This window comes from Anomaloglossus baeobatrachus, unplaced genomic scaffold (assembly GCF_048569485.1).
Source record: "Anomaloglossus baeobatrachus isolate aAnoBae1 unplaced genomic scaffold, aAnoBae1.hap1 Scaffold_2934, whole genome shotgun sequence".
In the NCBI taxonomy this organism is placed as follows: domain Eukaryota; kingdom Metazoa; phylum Chordata; class Amphibia; order Anura; family Aromobatidae; genus Anomaloglossus; species Anomaloglossus baeobatrachus.
Genome location: NW_027442380.1, coordinates 1 through 19,891, shown reverse-complemented (window position 1 = coordinate 19,891; position 19,891 = coordinate 1). Strand labels below are relative to the sequence as shown.

At 47.0% G+C, this 19,891-nt stretch overlaps 14 non-coding genes and 1 pseudogene across 14 annotated transcripts; all 15 read left to right on the top strand.

The window, feature by feature from the left end:
• The first annotated feature begins 1,024 nt into the window (after positions 1-1,024).
• LOC142267105 (U2 spliceosomal RNA) lies at positions 1,025-1,215 on the top strand. The gene has a single exon (XR_012733051.1). It is a non-coding gene; the product is annotated as a U2 spliceosomal RNA (small nuclear RNA).
• Positions 1,216-2,332: 1,117 nt separating this feature from the next.
• On the top strand, positions 2,333-2,523 carry LOC142267104 (U2 spliceosomal RNA). The gene has a single exon (XR_012733050.1). It is a non-coding gene; the product is annotated as a U2 spliceosomal RNA (small nuclear RNA).
• A 1,117-nt stretch (positions 2,524-3,640) lies between these two features.
• LOC142267103 (U2 spliceosomal RNA) lies at positions 3,641-3,831 on the top strand. Its single transcript, XR_012733049.1, has one exon. It is a non-coding gene; the product is annotated as a U2 spliceosomal RNA (small nuclear RNA).
• Positions 3,832-4,948: 1,117 nt separating this feature from the next.
• LOC142267102 (U2 spliceosomal RNA) lies at positions 4,949-5,139 on the top strand. Its single transcript, XR_012733048.1, has one exon. It is a non-coding gene; the product is annotated as a U2 spliceosomal RNA (small nuclear RNA).
• A 1,117-nt stretch (positions 5,140-6,256) lies between these two features.
• Positions 6,257-6,447, top strand: LOC142267094 (U2 spliceosomal RNA). The gene has a single exon (XR_012733045.1). It is a non-coding gene; the product is annotated as a U2 spliceosomal RNA (small nuclear RNA).
• Positions 6,448-7,564: 1,117 nt separating this feature from the next.
• On the top strand, positions 7,565-7,755 carry LOC142267081 (U2 spliceosomal RNA). The gene has a single exon (XR_012733034.1). It is a non-coding gene; the product is annotated as a U2 spliceosomal RNA (small nuclear RNA).
• A 1,117-nt stretch (positions 7,756-8,872) lies between these two features.
• Positions 8,873-9,063, top strand: LOC142267069 (U2 spliceosomal RNA). The gene has a single exon (XR_012733023.1). It is a non-coding gene; the product is annotated as a U2 spliceosomal RNA (small nuclear RNA).
• A 1,117-nt stretch (positions 9,064-10,180) lies between these two features.
• Positions 10,181-10,322, top strand: LOC142267099 (U2 spliceosomal RNA; annotated as a pseudogene).
• Positions 10,323-11,019: 697 nt separating this feature from the next.
• LOC142267093 (U2 spliceosomal RNA) lies at positions 11,020-11,217 on the top strand. Its single transcript, XR_012733044.1, has one exon. It is a non-coding gene; the product is annotated as a U2 spliceosomal RNA (small nuclear RNA).
• A 1,117-nt stretch (positions 11,218-12,334) lies between these two features.
• On the top strand, positions 12,335-12,525 carry LOC142267057 (U2 spliceosomal RNA). Its single transcript, XR_012733012.1, has one exon. It is a non-coding gene; the product is annotated as a U2 spliceosomal RNA (small nuclear RNA).
• A 1,117-nt stretch (positions 12,526-13,642) lies between these two features.
• LOC142267145 (U2 spliceosomal RNA) lies at positions 13,643-13,833 on the top strand. Its single transcript, XR_012733087.1, has one exon. It is a non-coding gene; the product is annotated as a U2 spliceosomal RNA (small nuclear RNA).
• Positions 13,834-14,950: 1,117 nt separating this feature from the next.
• On the top strand, positions 14,951-15,141 carry LOC142267132 (U2 spliceosomal RNA). Its single transcript, XR_012733076.1, has one exon. It is a non-coding gene; the product is annotated as a U2 spliceosomal RNA (small nuclear RNA).
• A 1,117-nt stretch (positions 15,142-16,258) lies between these two features.
• LOC142267120 (U2 spliceosomal RNA) lies at positions 16,259-16,449 on the top strand. The gene has a single exon (XR_012733065.1). It is a non-coding gene; the product is annotated as a U2 spliceosomal RNA (small nuclear RNA).
• A 1,117-nt stretch (positions 16,450-17,566) lies between these two features.
• Positions 17,567-17,757, top strand: LOC142267108 (U2 spliceosomal RNA). The gene has a single exon (XR_012733054.1). It is a non-coding gene; the product is annotated as a U2 spliceosomal RNA (small nuclear RNA).
• A 1,117-nt stretch (positions 17,758-18,874) lies between these two features.
• Positions 18,875-19,065, top strand: LOC142267050 (U2 spliceosomal RNA). The gene has a single exon (XR_012733006.1). It is a non-coding gene; the product is annotated as a U2 spliceosomal RNA (small nuclear RNA).
• Positions 19,066-19,891: the final 826 nt, after the last annotated feature.

Here is a 19,891-nt window from a genome sequence, read left to right as displayed (position 1 = left end):
ACTTGCTTTATTCATCCAAATAGCAAACTCATCACCACTCAACTTCACCAACTCTGCTATGTCCCGTGCAGTATCTTGTTGTCAGTCTAATCTAGATCATGTGTAATTGAATGGAATAGATCCCTTTTGGACAAAGTGGAGTCAGATGCTGCAGTGACCACAGGTGTGAGAGGATCTACAATTGGCATCTGGTGTTATCTCTCTGCTTCCACTCCAAATAAAGTTACCTGTTGTTACCTGAACGTCAAATACTAAGAATGGGCGGCCTATGAAAGAATTAGTACTTTCATTAAGTATACTAAACCGGCTAATTGGGAATAGACAAACTGTAAAAAGCCCTCTGAGAAAGCCCCTCTCTAACCTTTGTTAGTAAGCTTTTCTGTAGCCTGCCTGTTGATGTATTTTCGGTTTGAACAGTGCACAACATGAAGAGACGGAACACTGGCGGCTTGTCACAATGCCCCCCGATGACATCACAATAGCGCTGCTGCCTAGAAAACAAGCTGCGCAGAAGAAGTTGTTCTTTGGGTGGGAGGGTGGGCTAGTGGAAGGAGGGGGCAATCTCTTTTTTTCCCGGGTGGTAGGGGGATGACAGGAGAAGGGAAGCGGGTGGTGAGAAAGGTACAGAGGGCAGGGTTTGGGGGCTGGGAAGGAAAGGGAAAAGATTAGGGTTTGGGGATGATGAAAGGGCTTTCTACGGGTAAGGATGGCAAAGGGTGGCAGTGACGGAAAGTCAGGCAACCTGTCCTGTCCGTCTTTTTGTATCGTGAATTGGAAAGACTGCAAGGGGGAGGGGAGTTGCTTGCGCCCTAAAGGAGGAGTTATTCAGATTCATTGCAGTGGGCGGCGGCTGCAAAACGCACCATTCTTCTTGTTTTTGCTCTGCAAAGCAGCCTTTTCAAGGGTTGGCTTGGGTGACAAAATGTCTTGTGTAGGCGTGGGTTTGTCTCCCTCTCGCTCTCTCTCCCTAAGATGTGTCCGGCATAGGCCAGGGTGCCACTCGAGGCCCAAACCAATTCTGGTTATCGCTTCTCGGCCTTTTGGCTAAGATCAAGTGTAGTATCTGTTCTTATCAGTTTAATATCTGATACGTCCCCTATCTGGGGACCATATATTAAATGGATTTTTAGAACAGGGAGATGGAAAAAGAGCTTGCTCTGTCCACTCCACGCATTGACCTGGTATTGCAGTACCTCCAGGAACGGTGCACCCCTTCTTAACCCAGTTTCCAAAAGCAGAACTCGATTCACCTGATTCATATTAGCCCGATTAGCGAATTGAAATGAATTTTTATCTAACACACTTTTTACTTGCTTTATTCATCCAAATAGCAAACTCATCACCACTCAACTTCACCAACTCTGCTATGTCCCGTGCAGTATCTTGTTGTCAGTCTAATCTAGATCATGTGTAATTGAATGGAATAGATCCCTTTTGGACAAAGTGGAGTCAGATGCTGCAGTGACCACAGGTGTGAGAGGATCTACAATTGGCATCTGGTGTTATCTCTCTGCTTCCACTCCAAATAAAGTTACCTGTTGTTACCTGAACGTCAAATACTAAGAATGGGCGGCCTATGAAAGAATTAGTACTTTCATTAAGTATACTAAACCGGCTAATTGGGAATAGACAAACTGTAAAAAGCCCTCTGAGAAAGCCCCTCTCTAACCTTTGTTAGTAAGCTTTTCTGTAGCCTGCCTGTTGATGTATTTTCGGTTTGAACAGTGCACAACATGAAGAGACGGAACACTGGCGGCTTGTCACAATGCCCCCCGATGACATCACAATAGCGCTGCTGCCTAGAAAACAAGCTGCGCAGAAGAAGTTGTTCTTTGGGTGGGAGGGTGGGCTAGTGGAAGGAGGGGGCAATCTCTTTTTTTCCCGGGTGGTAGGGGGATGACAGGAGAAGGGAAGCGGGTGGTGAGAAAGGTACAGAGGGCAGGGTTTGGGGGCTGGGAAGGAAAGGGAAAAGATTAGGGTTTGGGGATGATGAAAGGGCTTTCTACGGGTAAGGATGGCAAAGGGTGGCAGTGACGGAAAGTCAGGCAACCTGTCCTGTCCGTCTTTTTGTATCGTGAATTGGAAAGACTGCAAGGGGGAGGGGAGTTGCTTGCGCCCTAAAGGAGGAGTTATTCAGATTCATTGCAGTGGGCGTCGGCTGCAAAACGCACCATTCTTCTTGTTTTTGCTCTGCAAAGCAGCCTTTTCAAGGGTTGGCTTGGGTGACAAAATGTCTTGTGTAGGCGTGGGTTTGTCTCCCTCTCGCTCTCTCTCCCTAAGATGTGTCCGGCATAGGCCAGGGTGCCACTCGAGGCCCAAACCAATTCTGGTTATCGCTTCTCGGCCTTTTGGCTAAGATCAAGTGTAGTATCTGTTCTTATCAGTTTAATATCTGATACGTCCCCTATCTGGGGACCATATATTAAATGGATTTTTAGAACAGGGAGATGGAAAAAGAGCTTGCTCTGTCCACTCCACGCATTGACCTGGTATTGCAGTACCTCCAGGAACGGTGCACCCCTTCTTAACCCAGTTTCCAAAAGCAGAACTCGATTCACCTGATTCATATTAGCCCGATTAGCGAATTGAAATGAATTTTTATCTAACACACTTTTTACTTGCTTTATTCATCCAAATAGCAAACTCATCACCACTCAACTTCACCAACTTTGCTATGTCCCGTGCAGTATCTTGTTGTCAGTCTAATCTAGATCATGTGTAATTGAATGGAATAGATCCCTTTTGGACAAAGTGGAGTCAGATGCTGCAGTGACCACAGGTGTGAGAGGATCTACAATTGGCATCTGGTGTTATCTCTCTGCTTCCACTCCAAATAAAGTTACCTGTTGTTACCTGAACGTCAAATACTAAGAATGGGCGGCCTATGAAAGAATTAGTACTTTCATTAAGTATACTAAACCGGCTAATTGGGAATAGACAAACTGTAAAAAGCCCTCTGAGAAAGCCCCTCTCTAACCTTTGTTAGTAAGCTTTTCTGTAGCCTGCCTGTTGATGTATTTTCGGTTTGAACAGTGCACAACATGAAGAGACGGAACACTGGCGGCTTGTCACAATGCCCCCCGATGACATCACAATAGCGCTGCTGCCTAGAAAACAAGCTGCGCAGAAGAAGTTGTTCTTTGGGTGGGAGGGTGGGCTAGTGGAAGGAGGGGGCAATCTCTTTTTTTCCCGGGTGGTAGGGGGATGACAGGAGAAGGGAAGCGGGTGGTGAGAAAGGTACAGAGGGCAGGGTTTGGGGGCTGGGAAGGAAAGGGAAAAGATTAGGGTTTGGGGATGATGAAAGGGCTTTCTACGGGTAAGGATGGCAAAGGGTGGCAGTGACGGAAAGTCAGGCAACCTGTCCTGTCCGTCTTTTTGTATCGTGAATTGGAAAGACTGCAAGGGGGAGGGGAGTTGCTTGCGCCCTAAAGGAGGAGTTATTCAGATTCATTGCAGTGGGCGGCGGCTGCAAAACGCACCATTCTTCTTGTTTTTGCTCTGCAAAGCAGCCTTTTCAAGGGTTGGCTTGGGTGACAAAATGTCTTGTGTAGGCGTGGGTTTGTCTCCCTCTCGCTCTCTCTCCCTAAGATGTGTCCGGCATAGGCCAGGGTGCCACTCGAGGCCCAAACCAATTCTGGTTATCGCTTCTCGGCCTTTTGGCTAAGATCAAGTGTAGTATCTGTTCTTATCAGTTTAATATCTGATACGTCCCCTATCTGGGGACCATATATTAAATGGATTTTTAGAACAGGGAGATGGAAAAAGAGCTTGCTCTGTCCACTCCACGCATTGACCTGGTATTGCAGTACCTCCAGGAACGGTGCACCCCTTCTTAACCCAGTTTCCAAAAGCAGAACTCGATTCACCTGATTCATATTAGCCCGATTAGCGAATTGAAATGAATTTTTATCTAACACACTTTTTACTTGCTTTATTCATCCAAATAGCAAACTCATCACCACTCAACTTCACCAACTCTGCTATGTCCCGTGCAGTATCTTGTTGTCAGTCTAATCTAGATCATGTGTAATTGAATGGAATAGATCCCTTTTGGACAAAGTGGAGTCAGATGCTGCAGTGACCACAGGTGTGAGAGGATCTACAATTGGCATCTGGTGTTATCTCTCTGCTTCCACTCCAAATAAAGTTACCTGTTGTTACCTGAACGTCAAATACTAAGAATGGGCGGCCTATGAAAGAATTAGTACTTTCATTAAGTATACTAAACCGGCTAATTGGGAATAGACAAACTGTAAAAAGCCCTCTGAGAAAGCCCCTCTCTAACCTTTGTTAGTAAGCTTTTCTGTAGCCTGCCTGTTGATGTATTTTCGGTTTGAACAGTGCACAACATGAAGAGACGGAACACTGGCGGCTTGTCACAATGCCCCCCGATGACATCACAATAGCGCTGCTGCCTAGAAAACAAGCTGCGCAGAAGAAGTTGTTCTTTGGGTGGGAGGGTGGGCTAGTGGAAGGAGGGGGCAATCTCTTTTTTTCCCGGGTGGTAGGGGGATGACAGGAGAAGGGAAGCGGGTGGTGAGAAAGGTACAGAGGGCAGGGTTTGGGGGCTGGGAAGGAAAGGGAAAAGATTAGGGTTTGGGGATGATGAAAGGGCTTTCTACGGGTAAGGATGGCAAAGGGTGGCAGTGACGGAAAGTCAGGCAACCTGTCCTGTCCGTCTTTTTGTATCGTGAATTGGAAAGACTGCAAGGGGGAGGGGAGTTGCTTGCGCCCTAAAGGAGGAGTTATTCAGATTCATTGCAGTGGGCGGCGGCTGCAAAACGCACCATTCTTCTTGTTTTTGCTCTGCAAAGCAGCCTTTTCAAGGGTTGGCTTGGGTGACAAAATGTCTTGTGTAGGCGTGGGTTTGTCTCCCTCTCGCTCTCTCTCCCTAAGATGTGTCCGGCATAGGCCAGGGTGCCACTCGAGGCCCAAACCAATTCTGGTTATCGCTTCTCGGCCTTTTGGCTAAGATCAAGTGTAGTATCTGTTCTTATCAGTTTAATATCTGATACGTCCCCTATCTGGGGACCATATATTAAATGGATTTTTAGAACAGGGAGATGGAAAAAGAGCTTGCTCTGTCCACTCCACGCATTGACCTGGTATTGCAGTACCTCCAGGAACGGTGCACCCCTTCTTAACCCAGTTTCCAAAAGCAGAACTCGATTCACCTGATTCATATTAGCCCGATTAGCGAATTGAAATGAATTTTTATCTAACACACTTTTTACTTGCTTTATTCATCCAAATAGCAAACTCATCACCACTCAACTTCACCAACTCTGCTATGTCCCGTGCAGTATCTTGTTGTCAGTCTAATCTAGATCATGTGTAATTGAATGGAATAGATCCCTTTTGGACAAAGTGGAGTCAGATGCTGCAGTGACCACAGGTGTGAGAGGATCTACAATTGGCATCTGGTGTTATCTCTCTGCTTCCACTCCAAATAAAGTTACCTGTTGTTACCTGAACGTCAAATACTAAGAATGGGCGGCCTATGAAAGAATTAGTACTTTCATTAAGTATACTAAACCGGCTAATTGGGAATAGACAAACTGTAAAAAGCCCTCTGAGAAAGCCCCTCTCTAACCTTTGTTAGTAAGCTTTTCTGTAGCCTGCCTGTTGATGTATTTTCGGTTTGAACAGTGCACAACATGAAGAGACGGAACACTGGCGGCTTGTCACAATGCCCCCCGATGACATCACAATAGCGCTGCTGCCTAGAAAACAAGCTGCGCAGAAGAAGTTGTTCTTTGGGTGGGAGGGTGGGCTAGTGGAAGGAGGGGGCAATCTCTTTTTTTCCCGGGTGGTAGGGGGATGACAGGAGAAGGGAAGCGGGTGGTGAGAAAGGTACAGAGGGCAGGGTTTGGGGGCTGGGAAGGAAAGGGAAAAGATTAGGGTTTGGGGATGATGAAAGGGCTTTCTACGGGTAAGGATGGCAAAGGGTGGCAGTGACGGAAAGTCAGGCAACCTGTCCTGTCCGTCTTTTTGTATCGTGAATTGGAAAGACTGCAAGGGGGAGGGGAGTTGCTTGCGCCCTAAAGGAGGAGTTATTCAGATTCATTGCAGTGGGCGTCGGCTGCAAAACGCACCATTCTTCTTGTTTTTGCTCTGCAAAGCAGCCTTTTCAAGGGTTGGCTTGGGTGACAAAATGTCTTGTGTAGGCGTGGGTTTGTCTCCCTCTCGCTCTCTCTCCCTAAGATGTGTCCGGCATAGGCCAGGGTGCCACTCGAGGCCCAAACCAATTCTGGTTATCGCTTCTCGGCCTTTTGGCTAAGATCAAGTGTAGTATCTGTTCTTATCAGTTTAATATCTGATACGTCCCCTATCTGGGGACCATATATTAAATGGATTTTTAGAACAGGGAGATGGAAAAAGAGCTTGCTCTGTCCACTCCACGCATTGACCTGGTATTGCAGTACCTCCAGGAACGGTGCACCCCTTCTTAACCCAGTTTCCAAAAGCAGAACTCGATTCACCTGATTCATATTAGCCCGATTAGCGAATTGAAATGAATTTTTATCTAACACACTTTTTACTTGCTTTATTCATCCAAATAGCAAACTCATCACCACTCAACTTCACCAACTTTGCTATGTCCCGTGCAGTATCTTGTTGTCAGTCTAATCTAGATCATGTGTAATTGAATGGAATAGATCCCTTTTGGACAAAGTGGAGTCAGATGCTGCAGTGACCACAGGTGTGAGAGGATCTACAATTGGCATCTGGTGTTATCTCTCTGCTTCCACTCCAAATAAAGTTACCTGTTGTTACCTGAACGTCAAATACTAAGAATGGGCGGCCTATGAAAGAATTAGTACTTTCATTAAGTATACTAAACCGGCTAATTGGGAATAGACAAACTGTAAAAAGCCCTCTGAGAAAGCCCCTCTCTAACCTTTGTTAGTAAGCTTTTCTGTAGCCTGCCTGTTGATGTATTTTCGGTTTGAACAGTGCACAACATGAAGAGACGGAACACTGGCGGCTTGTCACAATGCCCCCCGATGACATCACAATAGCGCTGCTGCCTAGAAAACAAGCTGCGCAGAAGAAGTTGTTCTTTGGGTGGGAGGGTGGGCTAGTGGAAGGAGGGGGCAATCTCTTTTTTTCCCGGGTGGTAGGGGGATGACAGGAGAAGGGAAGCGGGTGGTGAGAAAGGTACAGAGGGCAGGGTTTGGGGGCTGGGAAGGAAAGGGAAAAGATTAGGGTTTGGGGATGATGAAAGGGCTTTCTACGGGTAAGGATGGCAAAGGGTGGCAGTGACGGAAAGTCAGGCAACCTGTCCTGTCCGTCTTTTTGTATCGTGAATTGGAAAGACTGCAAGGGGGAGGGGAGTTGCTTGCGCCCTAAAGGAGGAGTTATTCAGATTCATTGCAGTGGGCGGCGGCTGCAAAACGCACCATTCTTCTTGTTTTTGCTCTGCAAAGCAGCCTTTTCAAGGGTTGGCTTGGGTGACAAAATGTCTTGTGTAGGCGTGGGTTTGTCTCCCTCTCGCTCTCTCTCCCTAAGATGTGTCCGGCATAGGCCAGGGTGCCACTCGAGGCCCAAACCAATTCTGGTTATCGCTTCTCGGCCTTTTGGCTAAGATCAAGTGTAGTATCTGTTCTTATCAGTTTAATATCTGATACGTCCCCTATCTGGGGACCATATATTAAATGGATTTTTAGAACAGGGAGATGGAAAAAGAGCTTGCTCTGTCCACTCCACGCATTGACCTGGTATTGCAGTACCTCCAGGAACGGTGCACCCCTTCTTAACCCAGTTTCCAAAAGCAGAACTCGATTCACCTGATTCATATTAGCCCGATTAGCGAATTGAAATGAATTTTTATCTAACACACTTTTTACTTGCTTTATTCATCCAAATAGCAAACTCATCACCACTCAACTTCACCAACTCTGCTATGTCCCGTGCAGTATCTTGTTGTCAGTCTAATCTAGATCATGTGTAATTGAATGGAATAGATCCCTTTTGGACAAAGTGGAGTCAGATGCTGCAGTGACCACAGGTGTGAGAGGATCTACAATTGGCATCTGGTGTTATCTCTCTGCTTCCACTCCAAATAAAGTTACCTGTTGTTACCTGAACGTCAAATACTAAGAATGGGCGGCCTATGAAAGAATTAGTACTTTCATTAAGTATACTAAACCGGCTAATTGGGAATAGACAAACTGTAAAAAGCCCTCTGAGAAAGCCCCTCTCTAACCTTTGTTAGTAAGCTTTTCTGTAGCCTGCCTGTTGATGTATTTTCGGTTTGAACAGTGCACAACATGAAGAGACGGAACACTGGCGGCTTGTCACAATGCCCCCCGATGACATCACAATAGCGCTGCTGCCTAGAAAACAAGCTGCGCAGAAGAAGTTGTTCTTTGGGTGGGAGGGTGGGCTAGTGGAAGGAGGGGGCAATCTCTTTTTTTCCCGGGTGGTAGGGGGATGACAGGAGAAGGGAAGCGGGTGGTGAGAAAGGTACAGAGGGCAGGGTTTGGGGGCTGGGAAGGAAAGGGAAAAGATTAGGGTTTGGGGATGATGAAAGGGCTTTCTACGGGTAAGGATGGCAAAGGGTGGCAGTGACGGAAAGTCAGGCAACCTGTCCTGTCCGTCTTTTTGTATCGTGAATTGGAAAGACTGCAAGGGGGAGGGGAGTTGCTTGCGCCCTAAAGGAGGAGTTATTCAGATTCATTGCAGTGGGCGGCGGCTGCAAAACGCACCATTCTTCTTGTTTTTGCTCTGCAAAGCAGCCTTTTCAAGGGTTGGCTTGGGTGACAAAATGTCTTGTGTAGGCGTGGGTTTGTCTCCCTCTCGCTCTCTCTCCCTAAGATGTGTCCGGCATAGGCCAGGGTGCCACTCGAGGCCCAAACCAATTCTGGTTATCGCTTCTCGGCCTTTTGGCTAAGATCAAGTGTAGTATCTGTTCTTATCAGTTTAATATCTGATACGTCCCCTATCTGGGGACCATATATTAAATGGATTTTTAGAACAGGGAGATGGAAAAAGAGCTTGCTCTGTCCACTCCACGCATTGACCTGGTATTGCAGTACCTCCAGGAACGGTGCACCCCTTCTTAACCCAGTTTCCAAAAGCAGAACTCGATTCACCTGATTCATATTAGCCCGATTAGCGAATTGAAATGAATTTTTATCTAACACACTTTTTACTTGCTTTATTCATCCAAATAGCAAACTCATCACCACTCAACTTCACCAACTCTGCTATGTCCCGTGCAGTATCTTGTTGTCAGTCTAATCTAGATCATGTGTAATTGAATGGAATAGATCCCTTTTGGACAAAGTGGAGTCAGATGCTGCAGTGACCACAGGTGTGAGAGGATCTACAATTGGCATCTGGTGTTATCTCTCTGCTTCCACTCCAAATAAAGTTACCTGTTGTTACCTGAACGTCAAATACTAAGAATGGGCGGCCTATGAAAGAATTAGTACTTTCATTAAGTATACTAAACCGGCTAATTGGGAATAGACAAACTGTAAAAAGCCCTCTGAGAAAGCCCCTCTCTAACCTTTGTTAGTAAGCTTTTCTGTAGCCTGCCTGTTGATGTATTTTCGGTTTGAACAGTGCACAACATGAAGAGACGGAACACTGGCGGCTTGTCACAATGCCCCCCGATGACATCACAATAGCGCTGCTGCCTAGAAAACAAGCTGCGCAGAAGAAGTTGTTCTTTGGGTGGGAGGGTGGGCTAGTGGAAGGAGGGGGCAATCTCTTTTTTTCCCGGGTGGTAGGGGGATGACAGGAGAAGGGAAGCGGGTGGTGAGAAAGGTACAGAGGGCAGGGTTTGGGGGCTGGGAAGGAAAGGGAAAAGATTAGGGTTTGGGGATGATGAAAGGGCTTTCTACGGGTAAGGATGGCAAAGGGTGGCAGTGACGGAAAGTCAGGCAACCTGTCCTGTCCGTCTTTTTGTATCGTGAATTGGAAAGACTGCAAGGGGGAGGGGAGTTGCTTGCGCCCTAAAGGAGGAGTTATTCAGATTCATTGCAGTGGGCGGCGGCTGCAAAACGCACCATTCTTCTTGTTTTTGCTCTGCAAAGCAGCCTTTTCAAGGGTTGGCTTGGGTGACAAAATGTCTTGTGTAGGCGTGGGTTTGTCTCCCTCTCGCTCTCTCTCCCTAAGATGTGTCCGGCATAGGCCAGGGTGCCACTCGAGGCCCAAACCAATTCTGGTTATCGCTTCTCGGCCTTTTGGCTAAGATCAAGTGTAGTATCGTTCGAAAAGGTGGTTTAAGGCTCCGGCCACCTTAGTACAATGATGCAATGCACACTGGAAGGTTGCGCTTGTTAGTACTTTGGGAGGATAGTATATCCATCTAGAGGAAACCATGGCCCTACCAGGATCGAGGCTATTAGACTGAGTAAGTGTGGGGGCTATGGTGCAATGTGCCCCAGGATTGACGACCCTGGAGTGAGTCTGAGCTTGCTGGCTTTGGACCCCGGCAAGCCTTGGGCTCTGTAGCACACCGTACCTTGCCCTTTCATACTTTCTGAGCATATTGCTCTATCCCGGCCTTCTGGCTAGGAAGGGAAATTTTTATAATCATGGTCGGAGGTCCGTTCAGCTTTGGGCTGAGAAACCAACACCCGGTTGGAGGTCCGGGTCAGCTTCGGCTGAGAAACCAACACCCGGTTGGAGGTCCGGGTCAGCTTCGGCTGAGAAACCAACACCCGGTTGGAGGTCCGGGTCAGCTTCGGCTGAGAAACCAACACCCGGTTGGAGGTCCGGTTAGCCTTGGGCTGAGAAACCAACACCGGTTGACGGTCCGGGCAGTTTCGGCTGCGAAACCAACAACTAGTAGCTCTCTACTCCACTTGGGTAAGATGCCTGGGTGGACGCTGGGAGCAACGACAAGGCTCAACCAGGCTTCGGCTTGGGGGAGCACCGAAGATCCCTGACCCTTGCTGTGGCCTTCTGGCTCGGAGGGACGGGGTTGATTTTTGGGGACCCTCTCCTCACGGAGGGGTCCACACGAATCCTAGCCTTTGCACTGTTTTTGGTGTGACTTCGGTCATGCATTTTTTGCGGTGCTTTGGAAAGCTTCATTAAATCAAAAAATCTGTTCTTATCAGTTTAATATCTGATACGTCCCCTATCTGGGGACCATATATTAAATGGATTTTTAGAACAGGGAGATGGAAAAAGAGCTTGCTCTGTCCACTCCACGCATTGACCTGGTATTGCAGTACCTCCAGGAACGGTGCACCCCTTCTTAACCCAGTTTCCAAAAGCAGAACTCGATTCACCTGATTCATATTAGCCCGATTAGCGAATTGAAATGAATTTTTATCTAACACACTTTTTACTTGCTTTATTCATCCAAATAGCAAACTCATCACCACTCAACTTCACCAACTCTGCTATGTCCCGTGCAGTATCTTGTTGTCAGTCTAATCTAGATCATGTGTAATTGAATGGAATAGATCCCTTTTGGACAAAGTGGAGTCAGATGCTGCAGTGACCACAGGTGTGAGAGGATCTACAATTGGCATCTGGTGTTATCTCTCTGCTTCCACTCCAAATAAAGTTACCTGTTGTTACCTGAACGTCAAATACTAAGAATGGGCGGCCTATGAAAGAATTAGTACTTTCATTAAGTATACTAAACCGGCTAATTGGGAATAGACAAACTGTAAAAAGCCCTCTGAGAAAGCCCCTCTCTAACCTTTGTTAGTAAGCTTTTCTGTAGCCTGCCTGTTGATGTATTTTCGGTTTGAACAGTGCACAACATGAAGAGACGGAACACTGGCGGCTTGTCACAATGCCCCCCGATGACATCACAATAGCGCTGCTGCCTAGAAAACAAGCTGCGCAGAAGAAGTTGTTCTTTGGGTGGGAGGGTGGGCTAGTGGAAGGAGGGGGCAATCTCTTTTTTTCCCGGGTGGTAGGGGGATGACAGGAGAAGGGAAGCGGGTGGTGAGAAAGGTACAGAGGGCAGGGTTTGGGGGCTGGGAAGGAAAGGGAAAAGATTAGGGTTTGGGGATGATGAAAGGGCTTTCTACGGGTAAGGATGGCAAAGGGTGGCAGTGACGGAAAGTCAGGCAACCTGTCCTGTCCGTCTTTTTGTATCGTGAATTGGAAAGACTGCAAGGGGGAGGGGAGTTGCTTGCGCCCTAAAGGAGGAGTTATTCAGATTCATTGCAGTGGGCGGTGGCTGCAAAACGCACCATTCTTCTTGTTTTTGCTCTGCAAAGCAGCCTTTTCAAGGGTTGGCTTGGGTGACAAAATGTCTTGTGTAGGCGTGGGTTTGTCTCCCTCTCGCTCTCTCTCCCTAAGATGTGTCCGGCATAGGCCAGGGTGCCACTCGAGGCCCAAACCAATTCTGGTTATCGCTTCTCGGCCTTTTGGCTAAGATCAAGTGTAGTATCTGTTCTTATCAGTTTAATATCTGATACGTCCCCTATCTGGGGACCATATATTAAATGGATTTTTAGAACAGGGAGATGGAAAAAGAGCTTGCTCTGTCCACTCCACGCATTGACCTGGTATTGCAGTACCTCCAGGAACGGTGCACCCCTTCTTAACCCAGTTTCCAAAAGCAGAACTCGATTCACCTGATTCATATTAGCCCGATTAGCGAATTGAAATGAATTTTTATCTAACACACTTTTTACTTGCTTTATTCATCCAAATAGCAAACTCATCACCACTCAACTTCACCAACTCTGCTATGTCCCGTGCAGTATCTTGTTGTCAGTCTAATCTAGATCATGTGTAATTGAATGGAATAGATCCCTTTTGGACAAAGTGGAGTCAGATGCTGCAGTGACCACAGGTGTGAGAGGATCTACAATTGGCATCTGGTGTTATCTCTCTGCTTCCACTCCAAATAAAGTTACCTGTTGTTACCTGAACGTCAAATACTAAGAATGGGCGGCCTATGAAAGAATTAGTACTTTCATTAAGTATACTAAACCGGCTAATTGGGAATAGACAAACTGTAAAAAGCCCTCTGAGAAAGCCCCTCTCTAACCTTTGTTAGTAAGCTTTTCTGTAGCCTGCCTGTTGATGTATTTTCGGTTTGAACAGTGCACAACATGAAGAGACGGAACACTGGCGGCTTGTCACAATGCCCCCCGATGACATCACAATAGCGCTGCTGCCTAGAAAACAAGCTGCGCAGAAGAAGTTGTTCTTTGGGTGGGAGGGTGGGCTAGTGGAAGGAGGGGGCAATCTCTTTTTTTCCCGGGTGGTAGGGGGATGACAGGAGAAGGGAAGCGGGTGGTGAGAAAGGTACAGAGGGCAGGGTTTGGGGGCTGGGAAGGAAAGGGAAAAGATTAGGGTTTGGGGATGATGAAAGGGCTTTCTACGGGTAAGGATGGCAAAGGGTGGCAGTGACAGAAAGTCAGGCAACCTGTCCTGTCCGTCTTTTTGTATCGTGAATTGGAAAGACTGCAAGGGGGAGGGGAGTTGCTTGCGCCCTAAAGGAGGAGTTATTCAGATTCATTGCAGTGGGCGGCGGCTGCAAAACGCACCATTCTTCTTGTTTTTGCTCTGCAAAGCAGCCTTTTCAAGGGTTGGCTTGGGTGACAAAATGTCTTGTGTAGGCGTGGGTTTGTCTCCCTCTCGCTCTCTCTCCCTAAGATGTGTCCGGCATAGGCCAGGGTGCCACTCGAGGCCCAAACCAATTCTGGTTATCGCTTCTCGGCCTTTTGGCTAAGATCAAGTGTAGTATCTGTTCTTATCAGTTTAATATCTGATACGTCCCCTATCTGGGGACCATATATTAAATGGATTTTTAGAACAGGGAGATGGAAAAAGAGCTTGCTCTGTCCACTCCACGCATTGACCTGGTATTGCAGTACCTCCAGGAACGGTGCACCCCTTCTTAACCCAGTTTCCAAAAGCAGAACTCGATTCACCTGATTCATATTAGCCCGATTAGCGAATTGAAATGAATTTTTATCTAACACACTTTTTACTTGCTTTATTCATCCAAATAGCAAACTCATCACCACTCAACTTCACCAACTCTGCTATGTCCCGTGCAGTATCTTGTTGTCAGTCTAATCTAGATCATGTGTAATTGAATGGAATAGATCCCTTTTGGACAAAGTGGAGTCAGATGCTGCAGTGACCACAGGTGTGAGAGGATCTACAATTGGCATCTGGTGTTATCTCTCTGCTTCCACTCCAAATAAAGTTACCTGTTGTTACCTGAACGTCAAATACTAAGAATGGGCGGCCTATGAAAGAATTAGTACTTTCATTAAGTATACTAAACCGGCTAATTGGGAATAGACAAACTGTAAAAAGCCCTCTGAGAAAGCCCCTCTCTAACCTTTGTTAGTAAGCTTTTCTGTAGCCTGCCTGTTGATGTATTTTCGGTTTGAACAGTGCACAACATGAAGAGACGGAACACTGGCGGCTTGTCACAATGCCCCCCGATGACATCACAATAGCGCTGCTGCCTAGAAAACAAGCTGCGCAGAAGAAGTTGTTCTTTGGGTGGGAGGGTGGGCTAGTGGAAGGAGGGGGCAATCTCTTTTTTTCCCGGGTGGTAGGGGGATGACAGGAGAAGGGAAGCGGGTGGTGAGAAAGGTACAGAGGGCAGGGTTTGGGGGCTGGGAAGGAAAGGGAAAAGATTAGGGTTTGGGGATGATGAAAGGGCTTTCTACGGGTAAGGATGGCAAAGGGTGGCAGTGACGGAAAGTCAGGCAACCTGTCCTGTCCGTCTTTTTGTATCGTGAATTGGAAAGACTGCAAGGGGGAGGGGAGTTGCTTGCGCCCTAAAGGAGGAGTTATTCAGATTCATTGCAGTGGGCGGCGGCTGCAAAACGCACCATTCTTCTTGTTTTTGCTCTGCAAAGCAGCCTTTTCAAGGGTTGGCTTGGGTGACAAAATGTCTTGTGTAGGCGTGGGTTTGTCTCCCTCTCGCTCTCTCTCCCTAAGATGTGTCCGGCATAGGCCAGGGTGCCACTCGAGGCCCAAACCAATTCTGGTTATCGCTTCTCGGCCTTTTGGCTAAGATCAAGTGTAGTATCTGTTCTTATCAGTTTAATATCTGATACGTCCCCTATCTGGGGACCATATATTAAATGGATTTTTAGAACAGGGAGATGGAAAAAGAGCTTGCTCTGTCCACTCCACGCATTGACCTGGTATTGCAGTACCTCCAGGAACGGTGCACCCCTTCTTAACCCAGTTTCCAAAAGCAGAACTCGATTCACCTGATTCATATTAGCCCGATTAGCGAATTGAAATGAATTTTTATCTAACACACTTTTTACTTGCTTTATTCATCCAAATAGCAAACTCATCACCACTCAACTTCACCAACTCTGCTATGTCCCGTGCAGTATCTTGTTGTCAGTCTAATCTAGATCATGTGTAATTGAATGGAATAGATCCCTTTTGGACAAAGTGGAGTCAGATGCTGCAGTGACCACAGGTGTGAGAGGATCTACAATTGGCATCTGGTGTTATCTCTCTGCTTCCACTCCAAATAAAGTTACCTGTTGTTACCTGAACGTCAAATACTAAGAATGGGCGGCCTATGAAAGAATTAGTACTTTCATTAAGTATACTAAACCGGCTAATTGGGAATAGACAAACTGTAAAAAGCCCTCTGAGAAAGCCCCTCTCTAACCTTTGTTAGTAAGCTTTTCTGTAGCCTGCCTGTTGATGTATTTTCGGTTTGAACAGTGCACAACATGAAGAGACGGAACACTGGCGGCTTGTCACAATGCCCCCCGATGACATCACAATAGCGCTGCTGCCTAGAAAACAAGCTGCGCAGAAGAAGTTGTTCTTTGGGTGGGAGGGTGGGCTAGTGGAAGGAGGGGGCAATCTCTTTTTTTCCCGGGTGGTAGGGGGATGACAGGAGAAGGGAAGCGGGTGGTGAGAAAGGTACAGAGGGCAGGGTTTGGGGGCTGGGAAGGAAAGGGAAAAGATTAGGGTTTGGGGATGATGAAAGGGCTTTCTACGGGTAAGGATGGCAAAGGGTGGCAGTGACGGAAAGTCAGGCAACCTGTCCTGTCCGTCTTTTTGTATCGTGAATTGGAAAGACTGCAAGGGGGAGGGGAGTTGCTTGCGCCCTAAAGGAGGAGTTATTCAGATTCATTGCAGTGGGCGGCGGCTGCAAAACGCACCATTCTTCTTGTTTTTGCTCTGCAAAGCAGCCTTTTCAAGGGTTGGCTTGGGTGACAAAATGTCTTGTGTAGGCGTGGGTTTGTCTCCCTCTCGCTCTCTCTCCCTAAGATGTGTCCGGCATAGGCCAGGGTGCCACTCGAGGCCCAAACCAATTCTGGTTATCGCTTCTCGGCCTTTTGGCTAAGATCAAGTGTAGTATCTGTTCTTATCAGTTTAATATCTGATACGTCCCCTATCTGGGGACCATATATTAAATGGATTTTTAGAACAGGGAGATGGAAAAAGAGCTTGCTCTGTCCACTCCACGCATTGACCTGGTATTGCAGTACCTCCAGGAACGGTGCACCCCTTCTTAACCCAGTTTCCAAAAGCAGAACTCGATTCACCTGATTCATATTAGCCCGATTAGCGAATTGAAATGAATTTTTATCTAACACACTTTTTACTTGCTTTATTCATCCAAATAGCAAACTCATCACCACTCAACTTCACCAACTCTGCTATGTCCCGTGCAGTATCTTGTTGTCAGTCTAATCTAGATCATGTGTAATTGAATGGAATAGATCCCTTTTGGACAAAGTGGAGTCAGATGCTGCAGTGACCACAGGTGTGAGAGGATCTACAATTGGCATCTGGTGTTATCTCTCTGCTTCCACTCCAAATAAAGTTACCTGTTGTTACCTGAACGTCAAATACTAAGAATGGGCGGCCTATGAAAGAATTAGTACTTTCATTAAGTATACTAAACCGGCTAATTGGGAATAGACAAACTGTAAAAAGCCCTCTGAGAAAGCCCCTCTCTAACCTTTGTTAGTAAGCTTTTCTGTAGCCTGCCTGTTGATGTATTTTCGGTTTGAACAGTGCACAACATGAAGAGACGGAACACTGGCGGCTTGTCACAATGCCCCCCGATGACATCACAATAGCGCTGCTGCCTAGAAAACAAGCTGCGCAGAAGAAGTTGTTCTTTGGGTGGGAGGGTGGGCTAGTGGAAGGAGGGGGCAATCTCTTTTTTTCCCGGGTGGTAGGGGGATGACAGGAGAAGGGAAGCGGGTGGTGAGAAAGGTACAGAGGGCAGGGTTTGGGGGCTGGGAAGGAAAGGGAAAAGATTAGGGTTTGGGGATGATGAAAGGGCTTTCTACGGGTAAGGATGGCAAAGGGTGGCAGTGACGGAAAGTCAGGCAACCTGTCCTGTCCGTCTTTTTGTATCGTGAATTGGAAAGACTGCAAGGGGGAGGGGAGTTGCTTGCGCCCTAAAGGAGGAGTTATTCAGATTCATTGCAGTGGGCGGCGGCTGCAAAACGCACCATTCTTCTTGTTTTTGCTCTGCAAAGCAGCCTTTTCAAGGGTTGGCTTGGGTGACAAAATGTCTTGTGTAGGCGTGGGTTTGTCTCCCTCTCGCTCTCTCTCCCTAAGATGTGTCCGGCATAGGCCAGGGTGCCACTCGAGGCCCAAACCAATTCTGGTTATCGCTTCTCGGCCTTTTGGCTAAGATCAAGTGTAGTATCTGTTCTTATCAGTTTAATATCTGATACGTCCCCTATCTGGGGACCATATATTAAATGGATTTTTAGAACAGGGAGATGGAAAAAGAGCTTGCTCTGTCCACTCCACGCATTGACCTGGTATTGCAGTACCTCCAGGAACGGTGCACCCCTTCTTAACCCAGTTTCCAAAAGCAGAACTCGATTCACCTGATTCATATTAGCCCGATTAGCGAATTGAAATGAATTTTTATCTAACACACTTTTTACTTGCTTTATTCATCCAAATAGCAAACTCATCACCACTCAACTTCACCAACTCTGCTATGTCCCGTGCAGTATCTTGTTGTCAGTCTAATCTAGATCATGTGTAATTGAATGGAATAGATCCCTTTTGGACAAAGTGGAGTCAGATGCTGCAGTGACCACAGGTGTGAGAGGATCTACAATTGGCATCTGGTGTTATCTCTCTGCTTCCACTCCAAATAAAGTTACCTGTTGTTACCTGAACGTCAAATACTAAGAATGGGCGGCCTATGAAAGAATTAGTACTTTCATTAAGTATACTAAACCGGCTAATTGGGAATAGACAAACTGTAAAAAGCCCTCTGAGAAAGCCCCTCTCTAACCTTTGTTAGTAAGCTTTTCTGTAGCCTGCCTGTTGATGTATTTTCGGTTTGAACAGTGCACAACATGAAGAGACGGAACACTGGCGGCTTGTCACAATGCCCCCCGATGACATCACAATAGCGCTGCTGCCTAGAAAACAAGCTGCGCAGAAGAAGTTGTTCTTTGGGTGGGAGGGTGGGCTAGTGGAAGGAGGGGGCAATCTCTTTTTTTCCCGGGTGGTAGGGGGATGACAGGAGAAGGGAAGCGGGTGGTGAGAAAGGTACAGAGGGCAGGGTTTGGGGGCTGGGAAGGAAAGGGAAAAGATTAGGGTTTGGGGATGATGAAAGGGCTTTCTACGGGTAAGGATGGCAAAGGGTGGCAGTGACGGAAAGTCAGGCAACCTGTCCTGTCCGTCTTTTTGTATCGTGAATTGGAAAGACTGCAAGGGGGAGGGGAGTTGCTTGCGCCCTAAAGGAGGAGTTATTCAGATTCATTGCAGTGGGCGGCGGCTGCAAAACGCACCATTCTTCTTGTTTTTGCTCTGCAAAGCAGCCTTTTCAAGGGTTGGCTTGGGTGACAAAATGTCTTGTGTAGGCGTGGGTTTGTCTCCCTCTCGCTCTCTCTCCCTAAGATGTGTCCGGCATAGGCCAGGGTGCCACTCGAGGCCCAAACCAATTCTGGTTATCGCTTCTCGGCCTTTTGGCTAAGATCAAGTGTAGTATCTGTTCTTATCAGTTTAATATCTGATACGTCCCCTATCTGGGGACCATATATTAAATGGATTTTTAGAACAGGGAGATGGAAAAAGAGCTTGCTCTGTCCACTCCACGCATTGACCTGGTATTGCAGTACCTCCAGGAACGGTGCACCCCTTCTTAACCCAGTTTCCAAAAGCAGAACTCGATTCACCTGATTCATATTAGCCCGATTAGCGAATTGAAATGAATTTTTATCTAACACACTTTTTACTTGCTTTATTCATCCAAATAGCAAACTCATCACCACTCAACTTCACCAACTCTGCTATGTCCCGTGCAGTATCTTGTTGTCAGTCTAATCTAGATCATGTGTAATTGAATGGAATAGATCCCTTTTGGACAAAGTGGAGTCAGATGCTGCAGTGACCACAGGTGTGAGAGGACCTACAATTGGCATCTGGTGTTATCTCTCTGCTTCCACTCCAAATAAAGTTACCTGTTGTTACCTGAACGTCAAATACTAAGAATGGGCGGCCTATGAAAGAATTAGTACTTTCATTAAGTATACTAAACCGGCTAATTGGGAATAGACAAACTGTAAAAAGCCCTCTGAGAAAGCCCCTCTCTAACCTTTGTTAGTAAGCTTTTCTGTAGCCTGCCTGTTGATGTATTTTCGGTTTGAACAGTGCACAACATGAAGAGACGGAACACTGGCGGCTTGTCACAATGCCCCCCGATGACATCACAATAGCGCTGCTGCCTAGAAAACAAGCTGCGCAGAAGAAGTTGTTCTTTGGGTGGGAGGGTGGGCTAGTGGAAGGAGGGGGCAATCTCTTTTTTTCCCGGGTGGTAGGGGGATGACAGGAGAAGGGAAGCGGGTGGTGAGAAAGGTACAGAGGGCAGGGTTTGGGGGCTGGGAAGGAAAGGGAAAAGATTAGGGTTTGGGGATGATGAAAGGGCTTTCTACGGGTAAGGATGGCAAAGGGTGGCAGTGACGGAAAG